This window comes from Trachemys scripta, chromosome 10 (genome assembly GCF_013100865.1).
Source record: "Trachemys scripta elegans isolate TJP31775 chromosome 10, CAS_Tse_1.0, whole genome shotgun sequence".
Lineage (NCBI taxonomy): Eukaryota > Metazoa > Chordata > Testudines > Emydidae > Trachemys > Trachemys scripta.
The window spans coordinates 17,332,409-17,354,347 of NC_048307.1; the positions used below are offsets into that span (position 1 = coordinate 17,332,409).

At 46.2% G+C, this 21,939-nt stretch overlaps 1 protein-coding gene across 3 annotated transcripts in view; it reads right to left on the reverse strand.

Moving 5' to 3' along the window:
• Positions 1–13,335, reverse strand: part of TMC5 (transmembrane channel like 5) — a 58,255-nt gene extending 44,920 nt beyond the window's left edge. The window contains exon 1 of one of the 3 annotated variants that reach the window (XM_034783441.1): positions 12,964–13,335. The gene's annotated coding sequence lies outside the window, so the exon portion shown is untranslated. Of the gene's footprint in view, positions 1–5,455; positions 5,566–12,963 lie in introns of those variants that run through there. The other 2 variants (XM_034783443.1, XM_034783442.1) reach the window with 2 other exon arrangements.
• Positions 13,336–21,939: the final 8,604 nt, after the last annotated feature.

A 21,939-nucleotide genomic window follows, 5' to 3' on the forward strand; every position in this document is an offset into this window, starting at 1 on the left:
TTGAACCTGAGACTAGAGGGGAGTCCTCTGAGCTCTTTAAGTTTGATTACCCTGTAAGGTTAATTTCCATACTGATTTTACAGAGATGATTTTTACCTTTTTCTTTAATTAAAAACCTTCTTTTTAAGAACCTGATTGATTTTTCCTTGTTCAAGATGCAAGGGGTTTGGATCTTGATTCACCAGGAGTTGGTGGGAGGAAGGAGGGGAATGGTTAATTTCTCCTTGTTCAAGATCCAAGGGGTTTGGATCTTGATTCACCAGGAGTTGGTGGGAGGAAGGAGGGGAATGGTTAATTTCTCCTTGTTTTAGATCCAAGGGGGTTGGATCTGTATTCACCAGGAGTTGGTGGGAGGAAGGAGGGGAATGGTTAATTTCTCCTTGTTTTAAGATCCAAGGGGTTTGGATCTGTATTCACCAAGGAATTGGTGACGGTTTTTCAAGGTTTCCCAGGAATGGAATCCATTTTCATGCAGTCCCCTACATTTGTACCCTAAAGTTCAAAGTGGGGATCCAGCCTTGACAAAGGCTATCACAGATAAGACGTCGGAAAAAGAAGACGCGAGACGAGATGTTCGCGGAAATCATAGAATCCACCCGCAGTGAAAGAGCTCATCTGAATGAGTGGAAGGACACGGTTTCAAAGTATAGGAAAAATGCCAGTGAACGTGAGGACAGGAGGGACCAATGTGAGAACATGAGGGACTAACGTGAAGACAGGAGGGACCAATGTGAGGAGAGGAGAGACGCTCGAGATGAGAGGTGGTGTCAGGAAGATCAGAGGAGGCAGGATGCAACACTGAGGCTGCTGCGTGAGCAAACAGACATGCTCCGGCGTCTGGTGGAGTTTCAGGAACAGCAGCAGGATCACAGACTGGTGCTACAGACCCTGTATAACCCCCCTCCATCCTCCCCATATTCCATAGCCTCCTCACCCAGACGTGTAAGAATGTGGGGGGGGGAGGCTCCATGCACCTTCCCATTCCACCCCAGTGGACAGCCCAAGCAAAAGGCTGTCATTTTTTTAACCTTTTTTTAGTGACCTTTTCCTTCCCGCCAATCCTCCTCCCAAACCCCACCTGGGTTCTCTCCCTCTTTTTATAATCAATTAATAAAGAATAAATGATTTTTAAACGATAGTGACTTTATTTCCTTTGAAAGCAAGCTGTGATTGAAGGGGGAGGGTGGGTTCCTTACAGAGAATGAGTCAATAAAGGGGGCGGGTTTTCATCAAGGAGAAAAACAGAAATTTCACACTGTAGCCTGGCCAGTCATGAAACTGGTTTTCAAAGCTTCTCTGATGCTCAGCAGTTCCTGGTGTGCTCTTCTAATCGCCCTGGTGTCTGGCTGCACGTAATCAGCAGCCAGGCGATTTGCCTCAGCCTCCCACCCTGCCATAAAGGTCTCCCCCTTACTTTCACAGAGATTGTGGAGCACACAGCAAGCAGCAATAACAATGGGAATATTGGTTTGGCTGAGGTCTGACTGAGTCAGTAACGATTGCCAACACCCTTTTAAATGGCCAAATGCACATTCTACCACCATTCTGCACTTGCTCAGCCTGTAGTTGAACAGCTCCTGACTCCTGTCCAGGCTGCCTGTGTATGGCTTCATGAGCCATGGCATTAAGGGTAGGCTGGGTCCCCAAGGATAACTATTGGCATTTCAACATCCCCAAAGGTTATTTTCTGGTCCGGGAAGTAAGTCCCTTGCTGCAGCCGTTTAAACAGAGTAGTGTTCCTGAAGACACGAAGCATCATGAACCCTTCCCGGCCAGCCCACGTTGATGTTGGTGAAACGTCCCTTGTGATCCACCAGTGCTTGCAGCACCATTGAAAAGCACCCCTTGCGGTTTATGTGCTGGCTGCCCTGGTGCTCCGGTGCCAAGATAGGGATATGGGTTCCATCTATCGCCCCACCACAGTTAGGGAATCCCATTGCAGCAAAGCCATCCACTATGACCTGCATATTTCCCAGAGTCACTACCTTTTGTAGCTGCAGTATAGTGATTGCTTTGGCTACTTGTATCACAGCAGCTCCCACAGTAGATTTGCCCACTCCAAATTGATTCCCGACTGACCGGTAGCTGTCTGGCGTTGCAAGCTTCCACAGGGCTATCGCCACTCGCTTCTCAACTGCGAGGGCTGCTCTCATCTTGGTATTCTGGCGCTTCAGGGCAGGGAACAGCAAGTCACAAAGTTCCATGAAAGTGCCCTTACACATCGAAAGTTTCGCAGCCACTGGGAATCGTCCCACACCTGCAACACTATGCGGTCCCACCAGTCTGTGCTTGTTTCCCGGGCCCAGAATCGGCATTCCACGGATAGAACCTGCCCCATTAACAACCTGGTTCAGCATAAACTGCACGAGAATGCGCGAGGTGTTTACAATGTTCATGACTGCTGTCTTGAGCTGAGCAGGCTCCATGCTTGCAGTCTGCAGCGTTCACCCAGGAAAAAAAGCGCAAAATGGTTGTCTGCCATTGCTTTCATGGAGGGAGGGAGGGGTCAGGCTGTACCCAGAACCACCTGTGACAATGTTTTTTGCCCCATCAGGCACTGGGATCTCAACCCAGAATTCCAATGGGCGGGGGAGACTGCGGGAACTATGGGATAGCTATGAGATAACTACCCACAGTGCAACGCTCCGGAAATCGACGCTAGCCCCGGTACATGGACGCACACCGCCGAATTAATGTGCTTGGTGTGGCCGCATACATTCGACTTTATACAATCTGTTTCCAATTTCCGAATTCTGTAAATTCGGATTAATCCTGTAGTGTAGACATACCCTCACTGTACACTCCTAATGAGAAAAGACACTGTAGTTTTTGTTTCAATGTAGCTAGTCGAGGTCAACCCTGAGGGGAGGGAGTATACTCATTGAATGCTAAGAACATAGGGTAAAGGCCCAGCAGATAGCACCCCACAAAAATATCCATGTTTATGTGAAAATAAATTAATACAAAGACAAGTGTACTATAATATATTGTATCATGTTTTCGTATTGTGTATTATATCATGATCTAGTCACACAGCTATATCCAGATTAATGCCTTTGAGTACTTGTCAATAAAAGCTATATTAAGCAATTGAAATATATTCTGAAGTTGCCCATCCCACTTTGCAAACAGTTACTGACTGGAATCTGATATTTGCCCACAAGAGACTATAAACATAAGCACTTAATGCTAAACTTTTCATGTTGTTCCGGTAACAATCCCACACATGCCAAGATAGACCAAAGACTGCAAGAGCCTTAAAGTAACATATTAAGCCAGTAATCAGCTGACCAAATTAATCAGTTATGCAAGTGTACATAGTTATATATATATATATAAAATCCAAAACCTAATCCTTCCTCTTTGCAGCAGACAAAATGGGGGTTTTGCTTGAAGAAGGATTGACTCCCAGTTATTAATATAATAGTGAGAATTTTTCTTTGACAACACTCGATAAATAAGTTTTTTTAAGAATTGGTGTGTGCTAGATAAAAAAAAATAGTCTACCAGTTTTTTAGTAATTAGCACATTCACCCCACACCCAACTTAAAAGCATAGGGTTTAAAAGAATTGCCAGGTTTACAGTATAGTCACAGCCTACTGAGGAGAGCTGGCTGGAAAACAGTATTTCCCTCACATAAAAAACTTAACTTTTTTGAAAAAAAACCTCCACTTTTGTTTTCATTCAGGACAAAAAGTCAAAAATTAGTAATTTTTCACAAGAAGAATAATTTTTTTTTAGAATTTGATTTGGGAGCACCAAATCAGCATTTTCCAATGAAAGACTGTTCTGTTGGAAAAATTTTGACCAACTCTACTTCTGAGACATACAATGCTCTTGGAAAGGCAACAGAAGAGTCCTTCACAGCACGCCTACCTCCCCATGGGAAAAGGTCACCCAGACACAAAAATCCACATACCGCCTCTTCTTCTTGCACCCCCTAAAAAATAAAGCTCAGCCATGAGGACTTGCAGAGCAACCCTGAGAGACAAACTCATAAAAGGTAAGTCCCAGGCCCCACAGCTCTCCATTCTGTTCTGTTTAGGTTCTACTAGTGCAACCAGGACCAAGATCTCTCCATGAATTTCCAGGAGGAGCTGGTGTGGAATGGGGCCCAGGTCATTGCCTTTTCACCAAGGTTCATTGGAGAGGAAGTGTGGAGTTATTGTCAGGCCATGTGACTCCTTCCTTCCCTTTGACCTCTGATGTGGTCCTCTCAGTCAGCAACAGCTAAATATTTTTACACTAGTCTAACTTCGAAAATTCTTCTCTGATTGAATGAATCTTCACAGGAGAACAACTACTGTTTGGGAGAAGAGAGGGAAGGAGAAGAGAGTGGAGGGAAAGATTAAGGGGCATTACTGAGTCATTCAGGAAGTCTCAGCTTCACAGTGAGGAAGGCTGGTCCAGTGGTTAGGGCCCTAGCTAGGACTTAAGAAACCTAAGTTCAAGTCCCTTCTCCACCAGACTCCCTATCTGATGGTCAGAAAGTCACTTGTGTCTCACTCAGTGCCTTAGTGTTTCATCAGTAAAATGGGGATAATAGCAATTCCCAACCTTGCAGGCCTATTGCAAGGCTAAATACATTAAAGACTGGGTGATGCTCACATACTATGGTAATGGGGGCCATATAAGATGGATAGACAGCCATTAGGGAGTGGGCACTTTCCTTTTGATCAGTAAATTGCCTCTGGGGTTACACAGTTCAGGAACCTCAGAGCCTTTTGTAGGCAACAGGCTCATTTTTTTCTGGGTCAAGATACAAAAGAATAGCCATTTTTTTCCTCCCTTCCTCTAATACGCATGTGTAAGGCAGCTCCAGGACCTAGTTCTGCAGATATGGGGATTTCATTCTGTAGACACTAATCCTCCCCTAGAATGTTAATCACACAGGAAGGTGTAAGTAAACATGCACATCCAGTCTTATCAAGTTTCAAACAAATTAGTTAAAGCATGACCAAATGCTGCCATTGTACTCCTAGCAGTGTCGGTATACAAATAAAGTGTCTGATTGTAGTTATGCAAATCCTGAAGTTAAAAAAAGAAGCCAATCTAGAAGTTAACTTGAAGATCTTTTTTTTAAAGCCAACAATAGTAGTATGAACTATAAGGAACTACTACAGTATATTTTACTTAATAACCAAGAACAAAAGCAATGTCAGTCATCCAAGAACCACTAATATTTGATATAGCAGATTAAACTACACTCTTTCCCACAAGTAGCCGTTAGTTTACATAAGGCCCGGCTGATTCGTTCTTTATTGTCACCCTCTGAGTTTTTATATTATGGATTCCTTTTCTGTGTAATATACTCTGCCCAGTTCCATATGGAAAGATCTCTCACGTCTAGCACATTTTAATTAGTTTCTCAGTCTGAAATTGATATTAAAAGAGATTAATATTGTGACAGGGTATCAGGTTCTAGGATTCTACACTGCTCTTCTGCTGACTCACCAGATCAGGCAAGTCCTATTTGATCCAATGCAGTGGTATCTAATGAAGTGTCTCTCTCTGAAGCAAAATAACTAGTGACAAAGCCAGTCAGACCCCGTGAGATAAAACTCTAAGAGGCAGCCAGACTCTGGTGAGCACTTAAGCTGAAGGTTATGCAAGATAACCATGAAAAAAAGCTGATTCACGGACCACGGATGTCTGTGGGAACTTTATCAATTATGTAAATAGGTGCAGGACTAGGTCCATAGCAACAAATGCTGTGACTTGACTTTCTATCAGGATCTAGTTTTATTTAAGCTGTCGGGTGTATCTGAGACCTTGACGTCATTTTCACTGTTACACTGGACTCTTGTTTCAAGATAGAAAGAGCCTGCATTGTGTATGTTATGAAAGATCCAGTGACTTCACAATGAAGGACAGCTAGTTTTAGTGGCAATCAATTTGATTGTGATAAGTGAGAGATAAGTGTCATGAGAGGGAAAGTGAGTCCGGATTTCAGCACAGTTCAGCAGCCAAGCCTTATTCAGAAAAGCACTTAAATGGGATTAACCTTAAGCATATGATTAAGTCCTACTGACTTCTACGGGACTAAAACAGGTTCTTTAGAATTATTTGTTGAATAGGAGTGGATATAAGCAACATACACAAATCATTTACTAAATTTTATGAAGACCACAATATTCTTCCCCTTTTCCGCCCCCCCCCCACACATGTAGACTCCCCATCCCCAAAAGTAAAGCCTCTACACATTTATAATTCTTACGGCTAAACTTACATTTTGAAGTCATTTTCAGTTGTCTAGAAACTAGAGATTCCTCTAGAAATAGATTTCTCTTTTTTAATCTGTCTCTTGCTTCCTTGATGCTTTAATTTTTGACTTAACATGTTTCCAGATTGGCAGGAGCAAGTCAGTGCAGCCAGCTGACTGATATACAATGGCCACATTTTTCTCTCCCACCCTGCCAATCTTCGTAGATCAAGCACAGTGCAAATGGCTATGTTTTCATAAGCACAGTAAGCAAGATTCAGACACTGTACCACTATTTCCACTTCTTGCCATGCCTACCCAGACTTCACCTACCACACACATGGTCTGAGAAGATAATCCTGGAGGAGGTGCAGCATAGAGTTTATAACTCTCTCATGTCCTATCTCATGCACTAATGTTGTTTCCCTCATTGTTTTGGGACTGTTGAGTTAACTATCATTGTAATACTGAATTTGAAAATGTAGAGTAGCAACAGAGCAGATGGTCCTTTCCTTGCCATTCCACAAGGATGTGTGCACATATGCATGTTTTTAAGGCACTGTCGTAAACTCATACTTCAGCCACTCCAGATATGTGGACATTTTCCAAATTTGATTCAAATGAGGTTTGCAGAGTGGGGTGCTCTCTGGAAAGGACCCAATAGCCCAAAGGTGCTGCACCTTGCATCATCAGGCCTGAACTGGGGCAATTACAGAAGGCCAGTGGATCACAGCTCAACCACAACACAACCTCTCTGAGCAATCAGTTAGCAAGGGCTCCTACTGAGATGGCCTGATTCCTTGGTCACATGACATGAGACAGGCCCAGCTAATCAAATACATACCATATGATCTATTCCAACTCACCAGGCTAGAACCCAATGCAGCATGATAGTAGCATGACATGACCCAATTTTGAGGTTCTTGCAGTAAGTCTTGAAGTGTTCCCGCCGCCAGGGAGAGCAGAGCCACAGCGGGCTCGCCGCCCTCCCCCCAGCGCTCCAGACGGTCGGCAGGAGAGCGGGGCCCCGGCCGGGCTCGCCGCCCTCCCTCCGGCGCTCCGGCCAGTCGGGGAGAGCGGGACCCCGGCCAGGCTCGTCGCCCTCCTCCTGGCGCTCCGGCCGGTTGGGGAGAGCGGGGCCCCGGCCGGGCTCGCCACCCTCCCCCCGGCACTCTGGCGGGGCTCGCCGCCCTCCCGTGGCGCTCCGGCCGGGCTCGCCGCCTTCCCCCTGGCGCTCCGGCCGGTCAGGGAGAGCGGGGCCCCGGCTGGGCTCACCGCCCTCCCCCGGCGTTCTGGCCGCCGGAGAGAGCAGAGAGTCCCGGCAGGGCTCTCCGCCCTCCTCCCGGCGCTCTGGCCGCCGGGGGCTCTCCACCCTCCCCCCAGCGCTCTGGCCGCCGGGGAGAGCGGAGAGCCCCAGCCGGGCTCTCTGCCCTGCTCCCAGCGCTCTGGCCGCCGGGGAGAGCGGAGAGCCGCAGCGGGCTCTCCGCCCTCCTGCTGGCGCTCTGGCCGCCGGGGAGAGCGGCGGCCATGGCGGGCTTGCCGCATTCCCCCCAGCGCTCCGGCCGTGTGTTGATGCTAGTGAGAACAAAGGGAACTTACACAACCTATAGAAAATTGGGATCCCTTAAGTTTCTAGGGGACACAGACCAATAAGAGAAAAAAGGGTTGACACTTTTATGGACATGCGCAGAATGTAGGTATAGACCAGGGGTCTCAAACACATGGCCTGTGGGGTTATTTTCTGCGGCCCGTGAGCTCCTCGTGGCCCCCCACCCTCCCCCAGCATTTACCTAGAGTGGCTCCGGCCCAACGCGCACTGGGAAGCGGCCAGAACCTTGGGAAGGAGGGGTGCAGGGGTGCGTGTGGCTGTTGCTTCAGGCACCCCCCCCAGCAGCTCCCATTGGCCGCGGTTCCCCATTCCCGGCCAATGGGAGCTGCTGGGGGCGGTGCCTGAAGCAACAGCCACACACACCCCTGTGCTCCTCCTTCCTCAGGTTCCAGCTGCTTCCTGGAGCGTTGTGGGGGCAGGGCAGGCAGGCAGGGAGCCTGCCCTGCCCCCGGTGCGCGTCGGGCCAGAGCCCGCCCCCCGAACCCATCCTGCAGCCGAGCCCCCTGCCCTGAGCCCCTTGTCGCACCCCTCCTGCACCCCGACCCCTGCTCTGAACCTCCTGCTGCACCCCACACCCCTCCTGCACCCCGACCCCCTGCCCTGAGTCCCCTGCTGCACCCTGCACCCCAACCCCCTGCCCTGACCCCCTGCCGCACCCCTCACCCCTCCTGCACCCCACACTCCAACTCCCTGCCCTGAGCCTCCACCACACCCCACACCCCTCCTGCACTCCCTGGGGGCAGGGAGGGGGTGGAGTTGGGGTGGGGATTTCGGGGAAGGGGTTGGAATGGGGGCAAGGAAGAGGTGGGGCAGGGGCAGGGCCTCATCGAAGGGGTGGAGTGGGAGCGGGGCCAAGGGCTGCAGGGGGAGGTGTCAGTAAATGCGGCCCTTGGGCCAATATACTAGTCCTCATGTGGCCCTCATGGTCATTTGAGTTTGAGACCCCTGGTATAGACAGAATCATATTATAAAAAGGGGAAGCCCAGAACAGGAAAATTGTGCTCCCTATGGGAGACTTCAACAGGAACCCTCCCACTACTGATGATCAAGCCATGGGAGACCCATCAGACTCTAACAGTATTGTTAAGGATGGGAGTATAATGATATTTGCAACTTGCGCATAGGTCTGTATAGAATTTCTATATGCTTGGTTAATTATAACTTTCATTGTAACTTTATTAAAACTTGTAAAATAGACTAGACTTTGTACTGGTGAATGTATGTGTGGTCACTACCCTTGGTCTTTGTGTGCTCCTAGAAACTCACTCTAAAGAAAGTAGCAGAGGTGACTTTCACTCTGTTAAGCTTGAAACTGTAGTTGCCAGAGCCAAACCCACAGTGGTGTAACACCACATTACAGAATTCAGTTTAAATAAAATAAAAGGCTACACCATTCTGTGCAAACTTCCTCTGACTGGGAAAAAGGGGTCCTAAAATGTTTGATCTATTAACATTAGAAATAGCCAAACTGAAAGGTAGGGTGATGCATCAGAAAGAAAAAGAAAGATTTGTATGAGTAAGAAATTGTGAATCCTGCGAGGGGAGAGATTTCTGCTAAAGAATCAGAAGGAAGATCAGTTGAATCTTGTGCTGTGCCCCTACTTACAGAACTCGAAAGTCTTTATCCAGCCCATAATTAGATCAAACCAGCTATGTATATTTCCAAGGCACCCATCACAGTTATATCTAGGATCACATGTAAGTAAGAGTCCATTCCAAACTATGCACTGATGCATTCTATGAAGCAGAACAGAACTACTATTTATTTTTAAATGCAGACTCGATCTTGCAATTCCTACTTTACACTAACCAGCACTGACTGCTACAGTCAACAGAATACTGTTAGAAGAAACTGGGTTTGGACAAAAGAAAATGAAAGTTTGGAATTATAACTCTACACGGAAAGACACATCATAGTACAATAATATAGTAAAAAGTCTTAACTATTGTATGTTTAATTTTAATAGACTGGTTCCTTTTGTTTTGCATCAGCTTCTTTATTCTGCACTGGTAAGGTAAGCCTAACCAATTTTGTTGCCAGTTTCAGATTATAATTTAATGAGATGTATCAGTTTCAAGAGCCTCATCAACTAGTCCAATTGAAAAGACCGATGTAAATTAAAGAAGTTATAATTTTATAAGAATGGTAAAGACATTTACTGTCTTCAAGCTTCAAAAGATACCTTTCCCAACTTCCTTTTTAGAATGATGTAACCTCACTACTATTTGTGTGGCTACCTCTGGGAGTTCATTTATTTTCAAAATTAAAACATCAGACTCAAGTGGGGAAACACACACACACACACACCAATATGTTGTAATGAATGAGTTCAGAAGTGATTTCAGTACATAGAAAACTATGTTTTGTAACAGAAAAACTATCCACTTGTCATAGCTATTTCTGTCCACTTCCTTGTATCCAGTTCTCGGACAACAAAATGTAATTGCTTTTTAAAACAAGCCGTGAGTACTGAAAATACAGTGTAACACATTGGTGAGTGCATTACCCATCCCCCTCTGTACCCAGTCCAGAGAGGATACAAATCTGTTACAGCCCCAGCTAGAAAGACTTAGCTACATAGCTCAAGGTGGAACTGCTTGTGCTTTTAGCTCTGTAGATCCAATACAGTAACTGTAATATCATACTACCAAGGGTAATTTGATTAACAATCCCTTTCTGGGCAGAGGATAAATTTCTATACAAATTAAGTCAGACTGCACTGTATAGGATGTTCCCATTGCAGTAACAAATGTCATTGCCAAACTACAGGGCTGCAGTGGCTAACCAACTTTGGCAAATGAACAGGTGCTATTCCAGTGAATCAAGGTCTCTCAGACTAAAGCAGCCAAGCGTTCGCACCAAAGTCTGAGTGTTTTTATTTGATCCTCTGCTTATGTGTTTCTCAGCCTTCTCTGGTTGGCGACCCCTTATTCAAAGTCAACAAATTGCACAATCCCCTTATAGTTACTATTAAAGCAAGAGTAACAAATATTTTTTTTAAAAGGTATCAGTGATAATCAGAAGCCTACCTAATTTTTATATGTGTGTGAGGCTGATAGAGAGTACCTGACCTTGAAGGGTAAAGAGTGTGTAAGAGCAAGATATTCTTTGCTATCTACTGTAATAAAACTCAATGCCTTCTGACCTCCTGGGGGGAGGTTGCAACCCACCGGATGAGAAACACTGCTCTATATTAACCTGTAACTAGGGGCTAGATTTCTGTATCCATTGAATGGTACCTCACTCTACAAGTAGTCCCACTGAAATCAGGGGAACTAACTGAAGTTGACTGCTACTATATCGCAGTAAGGGTATCAGACTCTGTCCCTTAAGAACATAAGAACATACTGGGTCAGACCAAAGGTCCATCTAGCCCAGTATCCTGTCTTCCAACAGTGCTGAATGCCAGGTGCCCCAGAGGGAATGAACAGAACAAATAATCCTCAAGCGATCCATCCCGTCGCCCATTCCCAGCTTCTGGCAAACAGAGGCCAGGGACACCATCCCTGCCCATCCTGGCTAATAGCCATTGATGGACATATCCTTCATGAATTTATCGAGTTCTTTTTTTTAACCCTGTTACAGGCTTGTCCTTTACAACATCCACTAGCAAGGAGCGACTATTTTAAACTGAATGCACAGCAAGGGGTTAATATCTACAGTGGGGAGGAAAATTGCTGCAGCTTATTCAGCAAGGACCCAATCCTGCGCCAATTGAAGTCTTGCCACTGACTCCAATACAAGCAGGATCAAACCTCAGTGGTGTCATTGCCCTGGAGACCTTTCATGTTGTTAATAGAATCGTAGAGTTTAAGGCCAGAAGGGATCACCTGATGATCATCTAGTCCAGTAGTTCTTAAACTGTGGGTCAGGACCCCAAAATGGGCCGTGATCCCGTTTTAATAGGGTCACTGAGGCTGGTGTTAGACTTGCTGGAGCTGGGGCTGAAACCAAAGTCCAAGCCCCGCCGCCCAGGGCTTCAGTCTTTGGCTTTTGCCCCCCACCCAGGGCTGAAGCCTTCAAGCTCTGGCTTTGGCCCCCCTCCTGGCTTTGCCCTCCGCCCCAGGCAGTGGGGCTCGGGCTTCAGCTTTCGCCCTCCCGCTCATGGCAATGGGGATCAGGCTTCAGTCCCCCTTCCCGGAGTCATGTAGTAATTTTTGTTGTCAGAAGGGGGTTGCAGTGGAATGAAGTTTGAGAACCCCTGATCTAGTCTGACCTCCTGTATAGCACAGGCTACCAACAGCACACAGCACCAGCACAGATCTACATTTCCATGTTAGCTCCTAGTCTAAAAGAGGCAGAACATTTCACTGAGCGTATACGATACAGAGGTTTTTTTGGTCCATCTAAGTTAATAGCAAGGTTTAGAAGCTTTTTAAATTTAACAGAGTTCAGATAATCTGTCCTACCTGTTTCATGGAGGCCTTAATCCAATTTTTTTAAATTATATTTTGCATGTGTTTACATCTTTCTGTGAACTAGAGAATGAACTTTATAGCACGTACATTTTCATATGAAGCTCAGTACTACTCCATATTATTTGACTTGTAAAATATCCTGGTGTACATTGACCTCTAAATTTCTGCTCTCCCTCCCTCTCTAGACATATAGAGAGGGAGAGAGAGTGTAAAATAGAATGAACTTCTAAACCACTGAAAATAGCAATGGAAATCACCTTTCCACAACAAGATAGCGCTCAGATCCCTACATGATCTTGAGAGCCTGGTAAACTTTACTGATTGTTGTTGGCAACAACGCTATAAACCTGCCCTTCTTCAATAACATTTCCTTATCACTGATGGTCCGAACTTTCCCCATTAGCCCAATTTATTCCTTTCGCTTCCTCATGGGTCAATAGGTCCAAAGGTTAGCAAAGCAGCGTTTAGATGGTTGCCTTGGTGTGGCACGAACTGGAATGACACAGTCTAAAGTTAACAGCTTGGACAGAGCTGTCACCCCAGCGTTCTAGAGCGGGTCTCCTTCCCCGACACAGTAAGGTCAGAGCCAACTCTGCTGCCACCACCTATCCCCAGAGGGGATGCAACCGCCATACAGTTAATACCAGATTGCCCCCCCCCCCCGGACTAAGCTGAGGGGCGTTGGGGGAAGAGAGCGTTGGAGAGAGGCAGAGAGAAGCTTCTGTAACTTACCCAGGAGGTGGGCTGGGATCCGCTCTCCCGCCTGCACCGGGCAGAGGGAGGGATGGAGCCGCCGCCGGCCCAGTCACAGCGGTGATCCGAGCCCCCCGGCTGGCTGGGCAGAGCGGAGCGCGCGCTTCTCACGCACTTGCAGAGCCGCTACTCCCGGAAATCCAGCAGGACTTGCTGGCCGCTCGCACCTCCCGGGGGCGGGGAGGGGGCGAATCGCTCCGTGGCTACCAGGCGGGCGCTTTGCTCGGGACGTCCGAGGCGGGCGCTTTGCTCGGGTGGGTGGCTGCGCTCTGCAGCCGGGCCCCCTGGCTCCTGCCGCGGGGAGTTGCGCTTCTCGCCGAGGGAGAGGCGCTCAGCCTTCCCGCGGAGCTGCTCGGCACAGGGTTAGGGCGCGATCAGTAACCACCCAAAACCCAGCTTAGATGGGGGACGGGGGAATTCTAACACGGGCTGGAAGCCTAGTGTAGACGGGGCTGTTGCTGTTTTAACGTGTAGGTGCACCCACGTGCTGAGTGGTACCCTGGCAGGGCAGCGGGCGGGTTTGTAGTCTGGGGCTAGACCAGGGGTGAGCAAACTTTTTGGCCCGACGGCACGTCTGGGTATGAAAATTGTGCGGCGGGCCATGAATGCTCACAAAATTGGGGGCTGGGGTGCGGGCTCTAGGGTGGGGCTGGAGATGAGGGGTTGGGGGTGCAGGAGGGTGCTTCGGACTGGGACTGAGGTGTTCAGAGGGGGATCAGGGCTGGGGCAGGAGGTTGGGGTGCAGGAAGTGGTGCAGGCTCTGGCTGGGGGTGCGGGCTCTATGGTGGGGCAGGGGATGAGGGGTTGGGGGTGCAGGAGGGTGCTTCAGACTGGGACCAAGGGGTTTGGAGGGCAGGAGGGGGATCAGGGCTGGGGCAGGGGGTTGGGGTGGAGGAGGGGGTCAGGGGTGCAGGCTCCAGGCAGCACTTACCTCAAGCAGCTCCCAGAAGCAGCGGCATGTCCTTCCTCAGCTCTGAGCGCTGCCCTGTCTGCAGGTGCTGCCCCTGCAGGTCTCATTGGCTGTGGTTCCTGGCCAATGGGAGCTGCGGGGATGGCGCTTGGGGTGGGGGCAGCGTGTGGAGCCCCTTATCTGCCCCTATGCGTAGGAGCCAGAGGGGGGACATGCTGCTGCTTCTGGGAGCTGTGCGGAGTGGGGCAAGCCCCAGACCCCACTCCCCGGCCGGAGCTCAAGGGCCAGATTAAAATGTCTGGAGGGCCGGATACGGCCCCCGGGCTGTAGTTTGCCCACTCCTGGGCTAGACATAACCGCTGCCAATGTGGCCATGGCCACACACAGCTGCTATGGCGCCAGGGCCTGTCTGTCTAGGTGCTGGGAAGCACCTCCCAGCCACTATGCAGACAGGGGTGTTAAGTACAGTACTTAACACATGTTCAAACACACCCTTTATCCTGAAGACCAGGCCTCTCAGTCTTGGTGCTGGGCCCACTTTGGAATGCCTGGTGCTGGGGTTTATCTTGGCTGTATTTTGTTTTCTGCAGTGGTGGGGTTCTCTTTTCTTACCGTCTGAAGGTTTGCTGGCTGATTCTGTAGCTGAAGGGCCAATGCTTGATGCCAAGTATGTTATGTATTTCATGGAGACTTCTGAAATATATTCATATATTTTGATGTATAACATTATACAAAAAAGTGCTTCTGTTAGGTGCCTGTTCCCAGGGTGCTTTCCATAGTATTCAACTAAAAAACTGATCAAGTTTAGCTAAACAGAGGCTCCATGCTGCAGGGATACAGCTGTGCCTGAAAGAAGCTCACTGCAGGTTGGGGATCATAGTACAATTCTCCCCCTGCTATGACTTATTTTCTCTCTTCCTTTGAAATATCTCTTAAGAATGCCACTAACTCATTACTAAACTGCAGAGACTTACACACTTGCATAACTTTACTGAACATTGTATGTGCATAAGATCATACAGCGAGTCTGGATCAGAATTAGGAAAAGAACTCAGAAGTTCTGAAAAACATTCCTGTACGCATAGCAAAAAGATAGCACGACAGGCACAAAAATAGGTCACGCAAGTCCTAAGGGCTTTACAAAAAAGTGCAGACTTAGTTATTGCCTTTAAAAAATTATAATCCAAACAGATTGAATTGTCTCTTCATTCAAGTTCTGCCTGCTCATGAATGTGTTCTATCCACCATTCCTCACCCACTGACATCAACAGGAGCATTGCCACTGACTTAAATGGGAGTGAGTCTTAGGGTTGCCAGGTGTCCAGTTTTTGACCAGAACGCCAGGTCGAAAAGGAACCCTGCAGGCTCCAGCCAGCACTGCTGACCAGGTCATTAAAAATCCAGTTGGCATGGGGCTGACAGGCTCCCTACCTGGCTTTGCATGGCTCCCTGGAAGCAGCAACATGTCCCTGCTGCTCCTAGATGAAGGAACGGCCAGGGGGGCTCCATGCACTACCCCCACCCTGCCCCGAGTTCTGGCTCTGCAGCTCCCATTGGCTCGGAACCACAGCCAATGGAGCTGCGGGGGCAGCGCCTGTGGGTGGAGGCAGCGCACAGAGCCGCCTGGTCACGCCTCCACCTAGGAGCTAAGGGACATGTCGCCACTTGTGAGGAGCCACCCGAGGTGAGCGTCGCCCAGATCTGGCACCCCGAAACCCCTCCTGCACCCCAACCTGCAACCCTGAGCCCCCTCCTGAACCCCAAATCCCTCATCCCTGGCCTGTGCTGAAGCCCTCACCCTCTCCCGCATCCCAACCCCCTGCACCAGCTTGTGAAAATAAGCAAGTGAGAGAGATGGGGAATGGAGTGGGCAGGGGGCGGGGCCTCAGAGAAGGGGTGGGGCAGGGGTGCAATTAGAAAGTTGGTAACCCTAGAGTAAGATTAGGACCCAAAAGAGTCAATTTAATAAATCCTGCCTTCTGCCATATACAAATGTATTATAACAGGGTAGTCATTTGGATGGCTGAGCTAAACAAGACAATGAGGGCAAATTTTCCCCTTTCTTCCTTTAAGACTCAAATCCACAAATGTAAACTCTGAGAAGTGGGGCAAAGTAGGTTGAGAGGTGTCTTCTTTAGTTGTTTTTTAAAAATATTATTAAAATCAAAAACTTTTCATCTAAGCTGCCAAGGATTTGAAAATGTTATGTTTCTAAACAGATTAAAATTACAGGTCAGTTTATTTAATACACACCTTTTATGAGGCATCAGCTACTTGTATTTGATTCAATTCTGTTTGTTAATATGAATAAATGTGAACATTAATGAGTCTGAAAGCATTCAATACAGAATTAGAATAAAATACATATTTTACTTGAAATGAATGATCCAATAACATTTGACTGCAAGGCTCTAGCTTACTCAGATACAGACAGCAAAGTTACTTTGGAATAATGGCTCCTACCTGTAGAATTTAGTGCTGGTTCTGTTCTTCATATTATTTGTATAATGGCAGTGCTAGAGGCTCAGCTGAGATCAGGGCTGCAGTGAGCTAGGACTGTACACACACATAGTGAAACAGACCCTGCCCCCAAAGAGCTTATAGTCAAAATAGACAAAAAGGCAAAAGGTAGAGAAACAACTTGTCCAAAGTCAGAAACAGAGCTAGGAGTAGAACCCAGGTTCCCTGAGCCCTGTTCAGTGTCCTATCCACTAGACGACACCGTCTCTGTTCTTAAACATGCTATTATTAATTATGTATATTATCCTCACCATTAGCCCTTTATGTGAGCATGGCATGAGGTGCCCTTTTAACATGCAGAGGACAGGGAGAATTTTTACAAGTACCTATTGAAAGTCTAAGGAAGAGCTAAGCTCTTTGCTCAACTGGAAAATGGTGACTTCTATAAATATTTGGATGAAAGAGTAACCAGCAACCTTGAATAGTCAGTACAGGGTTGCCTGACATACATGATAAACTCTGTGACATGCAGTTCTAAAGGGCTACTGAAGCTTTGTTATTCTGATGGCAGAGGCTTATTTTGGCTGGTTACCAACCTGTTGATGCTTTTACAAGCTTCTGAGATGGTTAAGGTGTGTTTATGTTGCATTAGATGCCCTTATTAAATGTACTGTTTCTGAATGAAATTTTAGAGTTATGCCATAAAAATACACCTTTTTTAAGGCCACATTCTTGGCATGACTGTAAAGCACTAGCCTGTAGCTATGTTGTACCACCAAATTAGGAACTGCTGTCACGCTGACCAAACTACACGCTAAAGCAAGGGAGTAGCGGGACTGAATGAAAAAAGGGTGAAGGACTGACCTATGTTGAGAAGTTCACTTGAAAGAATTTGATGTTTTTTTTTAAATGTTGTATTGTGAAAGAACCACCAGAGAAAGAATGTCCCTTGAAATTTGGTGGCTGCTGCTGGATGGAGATTCAGCCCTGTGATGACAAAGCACACTGCAACAGGAGAGTCTGTGGTCAGCAGTCATTCAAACTCCTCTTACTTGAGCCATTGGAGAGAAGTGTGTCGTACCAATAATGTGGAAAAAGCGAGACCACCTATGCTTTTGGAGGCTATGAATCCATGGAGTATCATTTAAAGTGATTTTAGATGCCTGGCTTCCCACCTGGCAGAAGGCTGCTGTGATAATTGTATAAAGCTGGACAAAACATTTAAAATTTCTAGGAGTTCCAATAAAAAAGGACAAATTTCCACTAAAATGTGTTCCTTTTCAACCAACTCTATAATTTAAAGAATGATTTTAGAGGGGCATTAACCTGATCATTTTGTGTCATGTGGAAAGTTATGATTTTCTGGGAAGTTCAGAAGGATGGTGTTTTTAATTAGCAGTTGCACTGTTTCTTCCATTCAGGAAATTGTTCTTAGTGCTAAGAAAAGTAACACTTATAGAAAGAAATTCTTTATGATAAGGATGTCATTGGAAGAATCATTATTTAGACTGTAGGCTTTTCAAAGCGGGTACCATCTCTTATTCCATGTTTGCTCAATGCATAGCACAATGGATTGTTCCTAGCCTCTACCACAGTAAAAATGAATTATTAGGCAACTGTGGCACAAGTAGCCTCTCTAGTGTACTGTGGAGTTAGGACTAGAGCTGGGCAATAGCAGTGAAATCATTTTTTCAACGATACCAATAAGAAGCTTCATTTTATGTGATTTCAAACCTCCTGAAATGGATTGGAGATTATCCACAGTCCAACATCTGAAAGGTGATGTGCTGTCAACAGCAGGAATCAAACCCAGGATCTCAATGCAGGAGTCTCACTTAAGCTGCAATACAGCTTTGTTAGCTCAGAGCCACCAGGCAGATTCTCAGAAGTCTACTGCCCTACCACAAGAGGGGGCTAAAGAGCCATGCTGTTGTAGTTACAGACCTAAAGAGTTGTTTCCATCCATAAGTTTCATCTGTGAAAACACATACTTGTGCAATGCACTTTAAAAAGCTCCAAAAGGAGGAAGAAAACTACCCCTTGCGAAATATAGTCAGAAGCTCAGCTCTGACAGTCATTTATTATGTGGCCGTGGGCCACTTAAAATACACACTTTTCCCCAGTGCAGAGGCATTAACACGTTTCTCTCAACCAGGTAATGTGTTAACGCTACAACGTGCTTTGACTACACTAGGATATTCACATACTTTTTCACCTAGCTGAGTCAACATCTCTATCTGTTATCCACATTTTAGACATGGGGAAAACTGATTGCCTTATCTACTTCATAGAGTAGCTTGAAGATTAGTTAGTGTTCATAAAGCATTTTGAAAATGTATATTTGGTATTGCTGAGGTAACCAATCACAAGTGAAAGATTTATGAAGTTTCTCCTTCCATCTGTGATTCATTACCACCTCATCATCCTGAAAGCCTATAGCATTACCCAGTGGTGACTCACTCATGTCTGCTACAGAGAATCAATCAGAAAGATGTGTTTAGCTATTAGAATGCAGTCAGTACAATTAGAAAGTCTCTGACTAGAATCTCTTTCACAAATGATATGGCGGGATTTAGCACAAGTTTCATTTTACTTTAAATTAATATATTTTTCTTTTCCTCTTCCAGGTAACTTTCGTAAATCTAATTATGAAGTATTCCAGAAAATAAGTCCTCTGTGCAAAGCTGAGCACAGGATTAAAGGAAAACTTTCAGGTCAAACATAATATAAACATTTCTTTACCTCTGCTACCAACTCTAGTTTACATTAAAGCTAAAAGATCAAATATTATTTTCAAGGTTTGTTTCCTTGTACCTTTCCATCAACTGAGACAGAAAAACTGTCTCACTTCTGTTTTATAAAGTTTTCACTCAGTTTCACAGACAGATACTTTTATTTAAACCCAATGCTGCACTGTTTCCATTGTAACTCTGCAGGAGAATACTTTAAAGGGTCCACCTGGTTAGAGTAAATTGTAGAATTAAGGACTCATTGTTTGATAAAATTTGACCTAGAATTTAGGGTTTGCAAGAATAAGTTTTACAAAACCTAAGATCAATACACTGAAAACACTGACTTCAATGGGGTTCTGTCTGGGTGCACAGACAGTCCACACTGACAGTCAAAGGATCTAGGCCTTTGTATTTGTTAGGTTGTGCTACTGCAGAATGAATTTTTTTTCTGCTCTTTGTTAAAAAATCTGTTTGGCCTATTCTAAGTTTAATGTTTATACTATCTGCTTCTTTGCAGTCATGAAAGCATAAATAGATCAGGTACAGTACACCCTTACTGAGACAGTGATCACAAGCATTTGCTAGTGCCTATAAAATACTAGACATTCTTTATAAACGCACAGCTGAACAAGAAGGAAGTTGTTACATCAGATTAATATTTAAAAATACAGTCTGTGGGGTTGTTACTGCTATACAAACATAAAAAAAGTTTTCAAGGACAAAAGTTTGCAGCTATCCCTGAATACTTTTCAGTGTCCAGGTTAATTTAGAACAATTCTGAAGTCAAGATAGTTCACTAGAGTTTAGTCATTATTTTTTCTTTCCTTATACTGTTAAAAGTTAATGCACTGGTACTGTTTATACAAGTCCAGGGGTCATAGAATCATAGAAAGGGGTTGAAAGGGACTTCAGGAGGTCATCTAGTCCAATCCACTGCTCAAAAGCAGGACCAATCCCCAACTAAATCATCCCAGCCAGGGTTTTATCAAGCCTGCTCTTAAAAACCTCTAAGGAAGGAGATTCCACCACCTCCCTAGGTAACACATTCCAGTGCTTCACCACCCTCCTAGTGAAAAAGTTTTTCCTAATATCCAACTTAAACCTCTCCCACTGCAACTTGAGACCATTACTCCTTGTTCTGTCAGTGTCCTTCACTATTAGGAACAATCTTCTTAAAACAGGCTATTTTGTCCAGTATAATAAATTAAATGAACGGTAACAAAATAAACAATTCCTTACAGTGCTTAGGATTCTCTAATCACATTTACCTATTCCTTAAGTCAGCTGGGTCAAGCCCCTTCCAGAGGCTTTTTGGGCCTTCCCCACAAATGTGTTCTCTGGATGATGTAATTTCATTGGCCGTTACTGGGGATTTTAATACCTTAGGTAGGTCCCAGAAACCACCTTTTTAAAGGTACACTGTCCTTATTTCCCTATAAGACAAAAATCATTAATAAAAACTCATCAGAGAAAAGCCTCTCATGTTCCAAAGCTTGAGTCAGTGAGTTTATTCCAGCTGTGTCCAGCTGGCAGCCCTAGTGAGCTAGCTACCTGGGGCCAGCTATCACTTTGTTGTTCCCCTGGATTTCTGGCAGGTCACTCCACTCTGCTGACTTCTAACTCCCTGCTCTGATGGGTTTTAGGAGCTGAAGGCCCACTATCCACCCTAACTATCCCTTATGTGAGCTGGCATGAGCTGGCTTTCTCTTTGGAGGAGAATATACCCAGAGAGAGACCCAAATTCTCAGAAGGAAAGAGAAAAAGAGAGAGAGAGCTGGAGATGAAATGCTGGAAGCTGAGTATCTCATGACACAGGCAAGATTCCTCCACTAGCACTAGACAGTGCTATGCTGCCCATTTAGGCATTACTGACCTCTGGGACAAGGGAAATAAGGGCTGAGATCTAATCCGCCTCCCTTCCTTCAAAAACCTCCACTCTGAGCTCCCTTAAGAGTCCCAAAGATCCATATTAGAGCCTCAGTTTTGACCCAGATAACTTTGTTTTCCCACCCATCCCCAATTCCAGCTGAACTCCTAACAAAACTCTTAGATCTCAAGATAAGGAAAGGTGCCAGATACTAGTCTGTTAAACAGGAAGGTTATGTTTGGTACAATGAATAGGAATTTGCTGGGAAAGGTACAGTTTGCTGCTCCAGTGACTATGGGATTTCCTTGTGACCTCTTCCAAGTAGGCAAGGCACTGCAGGAGAGAGTGAACTTTCTCTGGGTCTGAAGTAATTCAGTCCAGCCTGATTTTTCACATGGTTTTGAATTTCATAATTGGGCAGGGCGCCTCTCAGTCTGTACAGACAGACAGAGACTGTAGGGGCAGGACACCTCTCAGGCTGTACAGACAGACACACACTGGGCAGCATGAGCACGCTCCTCGGTCTGTACAGACAGACACACACTGTATGGGTAGCACACCCCTCGGTCTGTACAGACAGACACACACTGTATGGGTAGCACACCTCTTGGTCTGTACAGACAGACACACACTGCCTGGACAGGACGCCCCTCGGTCTGTACAGACAGACCCACACTGTATGGGCAGGATGCCCCTCAGGCTGTAGAGACAGACACGCTGCATGGGCAGGATGCCCCTTGGGCTGTACAGACAGACACACACTGTACGGGCAGGACGCCTCTCAGGCTGTACAGAGAGACACTCTGTGCGGGCAGCACGCCCCATGGTCTGTACAGACAGACACGTTGTACAGGTAGGACTCCCCTCCGTCTGTACAGACAGACAGACACACTGTATTGGCAGCACGCCCTTCGGTCTGTGCAGACTCAGAAATGAGAGACCCAGCGCACGGGGGGTGGGGGAAATGCAAGCCTAGGACTAGCTTT